Source organism: Bufo gargarizans, chromosome 3 (genome assembly GCF_014858855.1).
Source record: "Bufo gargarizans isolate SCDJY-AF-19 chromosome 3, ASM1485885v1, whole genome shotgun sequence".
NCBI classification, from domain to species: Eukaryota; Metazoa; Chordata; class Amphibia; order Anura; family Bufonidae; genus Bufo; species Bufo gargarizans.
This window is the reverse complement of record NC_058082.1, coordinates 303,673,194-303,686,401: the sequence shown is the minus strand read 5'-3', so window position 1 is coordinate 303,686,401 and position 13,208 is coordinate 303,673,194. Positions and strand designations below refer to the sequence as shown.

The window sequence follows — 13,208 nt, the reverse complement described above, 5'->3', positions numbered from 1 at the left end:
CTGAAAAAGCTGTATGCAGACGGATCTGCGGATCCGTCTGTGCTAAAGTAGCCTACGGATCACAGACGTTGATGGCAATCTTGTGTGCCTCCGTGTTTTTTCACGGACCCATTGACTTGAATGGGTCCGTGAACCGTTGTCTGTCAAAAAATAGGACAGGTCATATTTTTTTGACGGACAGGAAACACTGATCACGGATGCGGATGACAAAAGGTGCATTTTCCGAGTTTTCAACGGACCCATTGAAAGTCAATGGGTCCGCAGAAAATCACGGAAAACGGAACAACGGACATGGATGCACACAACGGTCGTGTGCATGAGGCCTTAACAATATTGGCCTGTTTATCTTCTGCAATGTGTATGTACTCTCATACACTGCAGGCTGCTCGCTCCCATGCAGTTTAAAATCTGTCAGACAAGATCTTTTACAGCTGAGTCTGTAGCCACTCCGGTTGCTCTCCTGAATGCCCATAAAGCTGACATCTATTTTACGTGTGTTCAATTTTGTTGTAAAGATGTCAGCTTAGATTTGTGTTCTGGAGAGCAGACAGAAGAGCGACGGACTAAGTCATCAAAGAGCTTATATAACGGGTGCAAACGGCATCTGTCAGCAGATTTGTACCTACTGTATGAAACTGGTTGACCTGTTACATGTGCACTTGGCAGCTGAAGGCATCTGTGTTGACTCATATGTACCCACATTACTGAGAAAAATGATGTTTTGATATATGTAAATGAACCCCTAGTGTTGCCTTTACTCCTAGAGGCTCAGTTTTCTCGGCAACTGCCCTCTGCATTTGAATTGATAGGGCTAGGCAGTGTAAAAGGGATCATACCTGGCCCTGTCACAGAGAATGGAACTTAGCAGTCTGCAAAACATGCAGTTTGTAGAAATAAGAACAGCTGAACATTTTTACTAAAACCCTATCACAAAAATGATTTTAGCTAAAAAGCGCATACATGTGTCTATCACAGGGCCAGCTTCAACACCCTGCAAAGCAGGGCAAGTGTCGCAGATCAGTGGAGTCAGGACTCTTCCTGGCTTAGAAGTCCCTGCTCTGACTCCATATATGGACATGTCCATATATGGAATCAGTGCTATTACCATGAAGGGGTATCCCCCAAGCATTATAAGTATGCTTAGGGACACCCAAGTCTAATTACCCTTTCTGAAATGTTCCTGCTGGGATTGGAACTCACAACCTTCTACATTAAAGGCTGACTGAGCTATTGAGCACAATGCTAAGTTCTGACAGAAAAACCTCATAGTAGTTTCTCATGTATTAGGTATTTCTATACAGCAGAAGTCTCATAAAAAAAATATATAATTGTGAAAAAATGTATGGCACAAAATAAATGTGTAATTACAAAAAAAATATATAAAATCATACCTCTGATATATATGAATGCATAATATGTGGGAAACTACTACTGAGGTTTTTAGCCATAATATAGTTACAGCAGGTTAACATGAAGCTCTATAGCTCAGTGGTTAAGGTTCCTGACTCTAATGTAGATGGCTGTGAGCTGGAATCCCAGCAGAATCAAATAAAACTGACTAAATCAAACTTTTATAGACACACTAACCTTTTTAATTTGTATAACTAACCAGTTAGGTGACCCCCATAACTTTTTTTTATAGTTATGTCTAAGGAGATGTGTGGGGGTTCATTTGAGGGAAGTCTGTCTTTTTTGACAAAACCATTTTCGGGGGTGTATGACTTGATCACAGTAATTCAGCCGTTTTTTATTTTTTTCTGTTACATACTTCACCATATGGGCTAACTTTTTTAAAATATATTTAATAGTATGGGTGTTTTTCCATGCAAAAATGCCCATAATGATATTCATTTTTTGTTTATTTTTTGGGGGGGATTTTACTTTTAATTTTTTTTTTTTTATATTTTCGAAACATTTTTTTTTTTACTTTGTTTTTATAAATTTTCATCAGATTGCAACTTATATAGTATAATGAAAATTGCTCCATTATTCTTTATAGAAATCACTATATCACAGTTTAGTGCTGCCACCTAGTGGCCTGAACTTGGATGTACTAATAATAAGCCCGGAAGCCTAGTACAGGCTGCAGCTCATTTTTAGAACAGGGTGCTTTCCCCGATCTCCACTGGGGAAGGCGTGTCTGAGCAGGAAGCCCGTGCTTCCATTTTTTAACACTCTTAGATGCTGTGATGACATTTGACAAATGCCACATATGGGCCCACTTAGATTTATCGCCCAAGACCCTACATGAACCTAGAGTTGGCCTTAACTGCACACATACTCTTCCTATCGTATATTTTTCTCTCTAGATAATTCATATTTTGCCTTACACTAATCTGTCACAATAAGACTAGTAAAATACACGGAATTAGGCTTCAAAGCTAAGCCATGACAGTTAGAACAAAAGTCCCCATAAATGACATCTTTTCTTTGCAGTTGAAAAACGTCCTTTAAATCGTCTTGGAAAAGATGCGACAGGACTGAGAAGATATTTGCATTTGTTAGAATTAGGGATGGTTTGATGCAGTGGAATGAAAATATGTATTTAGTCTTTTGTGTTCATTTTTGTTAATTATGTTCTGTGTGTGTGTAAATATGGTGAAGCAAGTCTAATTTGTTGGTGTTTTATATGACAACTGGGTTGTTCTCCAGTACTACAAAAGTGATGGTCCATACTCAGGATAGGACATCAATATTAGATCGTTTGAATAAAGGGGCAGAGAGTGCCAGGTACCTTTGTGTTTACTAGGCATCATTCTGAGACATAGCACTTAGGATAGTTTTGTTTTTTTTAAATGTGGAGTAAAAATTGTTCCAAGTGCATAAAGCCTTCTCACAAATGCTAAAGAATACAACGTCCTTACACTATGAGCCACAGACAATCCTTTGAGTAATGTGATGATGAAGGGTTTTAAAGTGCTCACTAAATGAGTGTTGTTAAGGCATGTCGTTCTATAGTGCTGAGCACAAATATTCGAATAACAATTTTTTAGCGAATATCGCAACTTCGAGAATTTGCGAATATTTTGAATATATTGCTATATATTCGCTGTATCGAATATTCGTAATTTTTTAACATCTGAAAACATGATTCCTCACTGCTTCTTGCTTGTGGGCCAATGAGTCATTAGCCCACAAGCAACTTAAGCAGGAAGGAATCATGTTTTCATATGGAAAAAAATTTACAAATATTCAAAAAGACTAATATATAGCAACATAGCGAATATATTCGTTATTTAGAATATTCGTCTTTTTTCCCCCCTAATCTGCACAGTTGTTTGCATACGCCTCCCTGACAAGCGTCCCCATCACCATGGAAACGCCTGTGGGCTAAAATATACTATCGGATCTGAGTTTTCCCTGCAATCGTGAAAATTCAGATCTGATGGTATATTCTAACCCACAGGCGTTCCCATGGTGACGGGGATGCTTGTCGGAGAGGAGTATGCCGATCAACTGTACAGGTTGAAAAAAAAAAGGCAAATTTTCTAAATAATGAATATGTTTGCTATATTTCTATATATACATTTTTCAGAATATTCGGCATATTCTAAAACAACAATACAAATATAGAACAATTTAACTAATATAATGCTATCATCTTTTTTATAGTCTTATTATTTTTTTCTCTTCTGAACTTGCGATTTGGAAAAAATGTACACTATTAAAAAAATATATTATATCACTAGATTAGCTTAGCTAAATTGCTCTGTATTTTCTTGAAAATTCGCTATATTGCTATATATCCTTGTTTTAGAATATGACGAATATTCCTTAAATGAATATATAGCAATTATATTTACTGCTATATATTCTTTTTTTATCAACTTCGCATTACGCGATTTTAACATTTTAGATTAATCGCAATCGCGAAAATAATCTCGAATACGAATATTTGCAAATATGAAACAAACATTCTAGCAAATATTTGCGAGATATCGCAACTTAGAATATGAAACCTGTCGCTCATCACTATCGATCTACACAATAGAGAGCAGCCCTCACTGTGAATTTGGCTAAGGTTAATTCTTTTTTCCTTTCCTAAATATATCTGTCACGGATGAAGGTGCAGATAGCTGGAACTTATAAATAAACAACCGACTGGCTTAATCCCAAACTAAGGAGCATATAGGTGAGCCCTTTAAAACCCTAAGAGCTCTCCCTGACTGCTATGCACATGCAAGGGTCTCAATGGTAGACGATTGCATGCCCACGTACCTAAGACTGTGTGACACCTGAAAACCCTATAATAGTGAGGAGGCACGACCACCAGCTCCCTGCACTTAATACAGATGGAGTCAGGGTCACCTAGAATCAAGCCAGCAAGGAAACACAATAAAGGAAAAGACTTATCTGAGTAAACAGCAGCAGCAGCCTCTAGCAGTGAACACTTTATCCAGGAAGTAGTATAAACCGCAAAGTGAGGCAGTATAGGAGGGAATATAAAGGAAGACGATTAGTCTAAATAAGTGACACCTGGCAGAAGGAAAGGAGATGACAAAGTGAAACCAAAACAAAGAACGTCATACAAGATGTAGAAAAGAACGTCTGCCAGACCTTCTCACAGAACTGGCGGTGACAGTACCCCTCCCTCTACGGATGGACTCTGGATAGTCAGAGCCCACCTTCTCAGGATGAGACCTATGGAAAGCCGTGATGAGACGAGTGGCCTTAATGTCCGCCACTGGGACCCACATCCTCTCCTCAGGACCATAACCTTCCCAATGAACGAGGTACTGAAGAGAACCGCAGAGAATCCACAATCCTAGAGACCTGAAATTCAAGATTACCATCAACAAAAATCTGAGGAGGAGGCAAAGAGGAGAGTACAGTGGGTTGGACGTAAGGTTTTAATAGGGACCTGCGAAAAACATTATGGATCTTCCAAGTCTGAGGAAGATCAAGACGGAAGGCAACGGGATTGATGGCGCACAAGATCTTGTAAGGCCCAATAAACTTAGGACCCAACTTCCAGGAGGGAACCTTCAGTTTGATATTCTTTGTAGACAACCGCACCAGATCACCCACATTCAGGTCCGGACCAGGCACACATCTCTTATCCGCCACACTCTTATATCTCTCACTCATCCTCTTCAGATTACCCTGAATCTTTTGCCAAATAAATAAAAAGATGAGGAAAATCTCTCCTCATCAGGTAAACCAGAAGACGCCTCTCCAGAGAATGTCCCAAACTGCGGATGAAACCCATATGCACCAAAAAATGGTGACTTATCAGAGGACTCCTGGCAACGGATATTTAAAGAAAATTCAGCAAGGACAAAAAAGAATACCAATCCTCCTGATTCTCCGCCACAAAACAGCGCAGATATGTCTCCAGATTCTTTTCGATGCGTTCGGTCTGACCATTAACTGCGGGTGAAAAGCAGAAGAGAACGACAACCGAACCCAGAAGCGAGAACAGAAGGCCTTCCAGAATCTGGAAACAAATTACGTGCCCCTATCAGAAACGATGTCTGAAGGAATGCCATTTAATTTAACAATGTGATCAACAAACGCTTGCGCCAGCGTGTTAGCATTGGGTAACCCAGAAAAGGGAATGAAATGTGCCATTTTGCTAAAACGGTCTACTACCACCAGAATCACAGTCTTCCCCGAGGAATGAGGCAGGTCCATAATGAAGTCCATGGACAGATGCGTCCAAGGACGGGAAGGAATGGGTAATGGGAGGAGAGAGCCCGATGGCCATGAATGAGGGACCTTGGCACGAGCGCAGGTCTCGCAGGCTGCCACAAAGCACTCAACCGTCTTACGAAGAGCCAGACACCAGAATCTCTGAGCAATGAGATCCACTGTGGCTCTACTCCCCGGGTGCCCAGCAAGGACAGTATCGTGGTGCGCCTTAAAAACTTTGTGTCGTAAAGCGAGAGGCACAAACAACCTCCCAGGAGGACAAAGATCAGGAGCCTCTGCCTGGGCTGACTGAACCTCTACCTCCAAATCAGGATAAAGAGCAGAGACGATCACACCTTCAGCCAAAATGGGACCCCGGTCTTCAAAGTTCCCTCCTTCCGGAAAACAACGTGACAGGGCATCTGCCTTCACATTTTTAACCCCAGGGCGGAACGTAAAAACAAAATTAAACCTAGAAAAGAACAAAGACCATCTGGCCTGTCTCGGGTTCAGACGCTTGGCCAATTCCAAGTAGGCCAGATTCTTATGGTCGGTAAACACATTAATAGGGTGTCTGTCTCCCTCTAACCAATGGCGCCATTCCTCAAAAGCTAATTTGAAGGCCAACAACCCCCTTATCTCCTACATCATAATTTCTCTCTGCAGAGGAGAGTTTCCTTGAGAAAAAGGCACAAGGTCGCCATTTGGCAGGAGAGGGACCCTGAGATAAGACCACACCCACCTCAGAATCATCCACCTCAACAATAAAAGGTAGAGAGACATCAGGTTGTACCAAAATGGGAGCTGAAGCAAAACTCTCTTTAATACTAGAAAAGGCTTTAAGCGCATCTACCGACCACCAGGAAAAAATCCCCCCACTTTTTAGTCATATCAGTGAGTGTCTTAACAACAGAGGAATAATTCAAAATGAACTTTCTGTAATAATTGGCAAAAACCTCATTAGCGCCTTCTGATTCTCAGGAAGCTCCCAATCAAGCACAGCACGGACCTTCTCAGGGTCCATCCGAAAACCAGAAGCGGAGAGAAGAAAACCAAGAAATTGAATCTCCGGAACCGCAAACACACATTTCCAGCGTACGATTTATTCTCCTGCAGAATCAACAAGACCTGACATAGGTGGTCCCGATGAGTCTTGAAATCAGGAGAAAAAAATCAAAATGTAATCTAAATACACCAGTACAAATTTCCCCATTAAATGATAAAAAATGCTGTTCACAAAATGTTGGAAGACGGCCAGAGCATTCATCAAACCAAAGGGCGCAACCAAATTCTCGAAATGACCCTCAGGGGTATTGAAGGCTGTCTTCCATTTGTCCCTTTCCATGACCCTGACTAGGTTGTATGCCTCTCTTAAATCCAACTTAGAAAAAACTTTTGCCCCAACAATCTGATTAAACAGGTCTGGAATCAGAGGAAGCGGATATGGGTCACGAATCGTGATACGGTTCAGCTCCCTGAAATCCAGACAAGGTCTTAAAGAAGCATCTTTTTTCTTAGCAAAAAAAAAAAACAGCGACAATAGGTGACTTTGAGGGTCGGATGTGTCCCTTTCTCAGGCTCTCAGAGATATAAGTACGCAGAGCAACTCTTTCAGGTTGGGAGAGATTGTATAATCGTGATTTTGGCAGCTTGGCGCCTGGGATGAGATTAAAAGGGCAGTCGTACTCCCGGTGAGGGTGAAAATCCTGGACACCACTCTCGTACTTAATACGGATGGAGTCAGGGTCACCTAGACTCAAGACAGCAAGGAAACACAATAAAGGAAAAAACTTATCTGAGCAAACAGCAGCAGCAGCCTCCAGCAGTGAACACTTCATCCAGGAAGTAGTATAAACCGCAAAATGAGGCAGTATGGAAGGGAATATGAGGGAAGACGATTAGTCTAAATAAGTGACACCTGGCAGAAGGAAAGGAGATGACAAAGTGAAAGCAAAACAAAGAACGTCATACAACAGATAGAGAAGAACGTCTGCAAGACATTCTCACAGAACTGGCGGTGACAATATATTTCCAAAAATTAACATCTATACCATATAATTATATATAATATATATAAATAGCATGGACTGGGCACAATGACCTTCATTTAACCCCTTAGATGCCGCGTTCAATGCTGATTGAGGCATCTAAAGGTCACATTCAGCCTATCAGAGCGTTAATCAGAGGTTGCAACAAAAAAATATATAGTAAAATATAAAGTATACTGGGCACTCACACTGTATGTGGAACCAAGTGATAGATACTATGAGCTTCAATTAATAAATTTATTGACATAACCATACATTGACATATATAGAAATATAATGTCCCCACAATTAATAATATAATAAGAACAACCTAAAAATTAATAGTAACTAAAATGGTGGATTAGTTAAACATCGGTATAACCACAATAGCTTATCTTGCAACTAAAAGGACACTCCGAGAGTAGGTAAGATGATGCCTACGTATTAGATTAGTTGTACATCAGTGTGACCACAATAGTTGCCTTGCGGCTAAAACCTTGATCACTTAGGATGATAGAATGTAGTGACAAGAGTCATTAAATTGCTGCTGGTGTTATCTACATGCAGGATTGGGGTCCGCTGGTTGGGACAAAGTCTCTGCGTCTCTAAAAGTCCACTTTACAATGAGTGTTTAAAGCGGCGTCCCGCTCTTACTCACTGTTTGGTGATTCCTTTTGCAGTATTCCACTGCTGAAGTTCCGGTTCACTGTGTCGTCAAAAACTTGCTCCCAGGTTCGTCTGCTGCCGGTCTCTATGGCTCTGGGCACCGCTCCGTTTTAGTGAAGAGCCGGTGTCCTTCAAGCCTATAGTCACCCTGCTTCCACGCTGAGTTACCTTTGCAGGCACGATGTTAGATAATCTCGTGCTGGGATCTTGATTGATCAGTGTTTGTAGTGAGTCAGCTCGCCGGGATCTCTTTGCTTACAGGATACTTCGGTTTCTTGCAGCGTCAACCTGGGATAATTGTGCAGTATATTCAACACAGATTCATGTAAGTGGACTGGGGGTCTTGAACCAAACGCGTTTCGGGGCTTAACGATGCCCCTTCCTCATCCATTTGATTATGGCCATCTTGATTGGGGAGAATGTGCCAATTCTCGGTGACGTCACATATCAGTGCGCACAAGAATTGGTGCTCTTTTGGCACTGAAGATGGGTGCGCCATCCTCCTCGCGCTCAGATGGATGAGATGGGAATGTTTAGGGTCTTTTTTTTCAGGAAAAATGGATTCATTACCATGCAGTGTCAGGAAATTTGGATTCATGGCTAATCAAATTTTTCCTGAAATTCGGATGGAATTCCACTTTGTTAACTTCGATTCACTCAACACTAACTATAAATCAGCTACTCCGATTCTCTCTTAAATAGCCAGTGCTGACTGCACGATCTGCCCTGCGGCTGGTTAGTTACTCAGCACGCTGGGGATACTAAAGAATTATTCACTGTCAGCGCCGGCCATGCTGATCAGAGTCAATATAGCAGAAGGGCAGAGCAAATATATATGCATAGTACAAATGTTAATTTTTAGAAATATATAGGAACCAGCAAGGAGGGAAAAAAGAATTAACCTCAGCCGTCTTCACAGTGAGCGTTGCACTGTACTGTGTAGACGGATATGCTTAGCAACACTCATTTAGTGAGCATTGCTAAGGGAGATTTCAGGGCGAGTTTTTTTATTATAAACATACAACTTTACTAAATAAACTATATTAAAACAAAGTTTCCTATCGTTGTTCTTACACATTAGAAGAAAAAAAAAAGGTCAGTTACACTTTAAGCCTAAATAACGAAACATATAAAGAAAAAATAATTACACCATTTTTTATCTGAACAGTGTTTATAGGGAAATCTATAATTCATTTCCTGCTGGAGAAGTCATGTGCCTTGAAGATAATTTCCAGAAATATAATCAAATAACATTGAATAAACAAATGGTGTTTAGCAGTAATTCTTTCTACGTCAGTACCAAGCTATAAGCTGGTCCATAGTTGGGTTATTATGAACTGATGAAAAGAAGAGAATCTTGTGTGACTAATTCATTTTCGTAAGATGTGCATTTTTTCCACGCTGTAATTCGCTGTGTGACACACTAGCTACATGTGAACCCATCCAGGAAAGCTTTTCAGCGGCTACATGAAGGCTATTTCCTATTAAAGGGGCTTTCCAATGCCAACACAAATTCAGTAGTTTGCAAATGTACAATAATGAAATGTACTAATAAAAATAAATTTGCAAATGTTCACGGATGACTATTTTACCTGCAGTCACATGATCTCAGACACAGGTGCCTCCTCACCAGCCATGATGAAAAAGGGGGCTGATGAACTGAGGCAGAAAGATAGGTCCTTCATAAATGGTACCAATATACAGAGATATGAGAAGAAGCTCCCTGTCACCTGAGTATAACATCTTGCAGGAGAAGCTCCAAACCACCAGAACCAAGTGGCCATCCTTGAAGCTTTGAAAATGGCAAATATGGATAAAAATTAAAACGTATTCCCTACCAAGTTTGTTTATTTTACACTTGCAAACCACTGAACATGCTTACTGGAGTAGGACAACCCTATGGGACTTCCTAGTGGTATGAGCTGAAGTGCATAAATCAAGGCAAGAATGAATCTCAGTTACAGTTGCATTCTCTTGCTAAGTCTCAAATTCTTTCTCAACAATGCATGAGCCAATGTTTTTGTCACTTTCTCTGGTCACTTTCCAAATATCCTTTACAAAGTACTCTTGTCTGCATCTCTGCTTATTCTTTTTTCCCTAATTTCTTAACTCTACTGCTTGGGAGGGGAGCAGTGCTTTTGGGAAGAAACAAAAGTATGCAAATTAGCTCATACCCAGGCTCGGACTGGCCCACAGGGGTACAGGTGAATCCCCCGGTGGGCCCCTAAGAAAGGTGGGCCCCTATCTCCCACCCCCTACACAAGTGGCACATAACACAGTAGACTGACTACACTACATACATGTATTCAATGTACAGCACCTCCACCAGTCAGTGTTCATAGAAAAAACATGTTAGATTAGTTATTATAGTTGAATGTATCCATACGGTGGGCCCCCATAATACATTTTACTGGTGGGCCTTAGGTACCCCAGTCCGACACTGCTCATACCAGCTGAACCATGGATGCCTCTGGTTTGGCGGGTATGAGCTAATTTACATGTCTATTGTTCCCTAGGATTAGGGATGAGCGAACTCGAACTGTATAGTTCGGGTTCGTACCGAATTTTGGGGTGTCCGTGACACGGACCCGAACCCGGACATTTTCGTAAAAGTCCGGGTTCGGGTTCGGTGTTCGTCGCTTTCTTCGCGCTTTTGTGACGCTTTCTTGGCGCTTTTTGAAAGGCTGCAAAGCCAATCAACAAGCGTCATACTACTTGCCCCAAGAGGCCATCACAGCCATGCCTACTATTGGCATGGCTGTGATTGGCCAGAGCACCATGTGACCCAGCCTCTATTTAAGCTGGAGTCACATAGCGCCGCCCGTCACTCTGCTCTGATTAGCGTAGGGAGAGGTTGCGGCTGCGACAGTAGGGCGAGATTAGGCAGATTAACTCCTCCAAAGGACTTGATTAACTGATCGATCTGCAGCTGTGGATCATTGAGCTGCTGATCCTCAATTGCTCACTGTTTTTAGGCTGCCCAGACCGTTTGTCAGTCACATTTTTCTGGGGTGATCGGTGGCCATTTTGTGTCTTGTGGTGCGCCAGCACAAGCTGCGACCAAGTGCATTTAACCCTCAATGGTGTGGTTGTTTTTTGGCTAAAGCCTACATCAGGGTGAAGCTGTCACACCAAGTGCATTTAACCAGCAATAGTCTGTTCATTTTTTGGCCATATACAAAATCAGGGGCAAGCTGCGCCTGTCACCAAGTGCATTTAACCCTCAATGGTGTGGTTGTTTTTTGGCTAAAGCCTACATCAGGGTGAAGCTGTCACACCAAGTGCATTTAACCAGCAATAGTCTGTTCATTTTTTGGCCATATACTAAATCAGGGGCAAGCTGCACCTGTCACCAAGTGCATTTAACCCTCAATGGTGTGGTTGTTTTTTGGCTAAAGCCTACATCAGGGTGAAGCTGTCACACCAAGTGCATTTAACCAGCAATAGTCTGTTTATTTTTTGGCCATATCCCAGTCTAATTCTGTCACTAAATCCATACCGGTCACCCAGCGCCTAAATACTAGGCCTCAAATTTATATCCCGCTAAATCTGTCCTTAGTGCTGTAGCTGGGCGAGTTATTTAGTGTCCGTTCAAGCACATTTCTTGTTCTGGGTTGAAATACAATTCCCAATTTAGCAATTTCATAATTTAGTGGTTTCTGCTATATCAGAGCTATTTGAAATCTATCCCTAAAAGGGTATATAATATTCAAGGTGCACATTGGGTCATTCAGAATAACTTCACACACACCCGCTACTGTGTATTTCCAAGTCTAATTCTGGCACTAAACCCATACCTGTCACCCAGCGCCTAAATACTAGGCCTCAAATTTATATCCAGCTAAATCTGTCCCTAGTGCTGTAGCTGGGCGAGTTATTTAGTGTCCGTTCAAGCACATTTCTTGTTCTGGGTTGAAATACAATTCCCAATTTAGCAATTTCATAATTTAGTGGTTTCTGCTATATCAGAGCTATTTGAAATCTATCCCTAAAAGGGTATATAATATTCAAGGTGCACATTGGGTCATTCAGAATAACTTCACACACACCCGCTACTGTGTATTTCCAAGTCTAATTCTGGCACTAAACCCATACCTGTCACCCAGCGCCTAAATACTAGGCCTCAAATTTATATCCCGCTAAATCTGTCCTTAGTGCTGTAGCTGGGCGAGTTATTTAGTGTCCGTTCAAGCACATTTCTTGTTCTGGGTTGAAATACAATTCCCAATTTAGCAATTTCATAATTTAGTGGTTTCTGCTATATCAGAGCTATTTGAAATCTATCCCTAAAAGGGTATATAATATTCAAGGTGCACATTGGGTCATTCAGAATAACTTCACACACACCCGCTACTGTGTATTTCCAAGTCTAATTCTGGCACTAAACCCATACCTGTCACCCAGCGCCTAAATACTAGGCCTCAAATTTATATCGCGCTAAATCTGTCCTTAGTGCTGTAGCTGGGCGAGTTATTTAGTGTCCGTTCAAGCACATTTCTTGTTCTGGGTTGAAATACAATTCCCAATTTAGCAATTTCATAATTTAGTGGTTTCTGCTATATCAGAGCTATTTGAAATCTATCCCTAAAAGGGTATATAATATTCAAGGTGCACATTGGGTCATTCAGAATAACTTCACACACACCCGCTACTGTGTATTTCCAAGTCTAATTCTGGCACTAAACCCATACCTGTCACCCAGCGCCTAAATACTAGGCCTCAAATTTATATCCCGCTAAATCTGTCCTTAGTGCTGTAGCTGGGCGAGTTATTTAGTGTCCGTTCAAGCACATTTCTTGTTCTGGGTTGAAATACAATTCCCAATTTAGCAATTTCATAATTTAGTGGTTTCTGCTATATCAGAGCTATTTGAAATCTATCCCT

General features: G+C 41.3%; 1 protein-coding gene across 1 annotated transcript in view; it reads left to right on the top strand.

The window, feature by feature from the left end:
• CSMD2 (CUB and Sushi multiple domains 2) overlaps positions 1–13,208 on the top strand; it is a 1,088,526-nt gene that overhangs the window by 833,718 nt on the left and 241,600 nt on the right. The window lies entirely within an intron of this gene.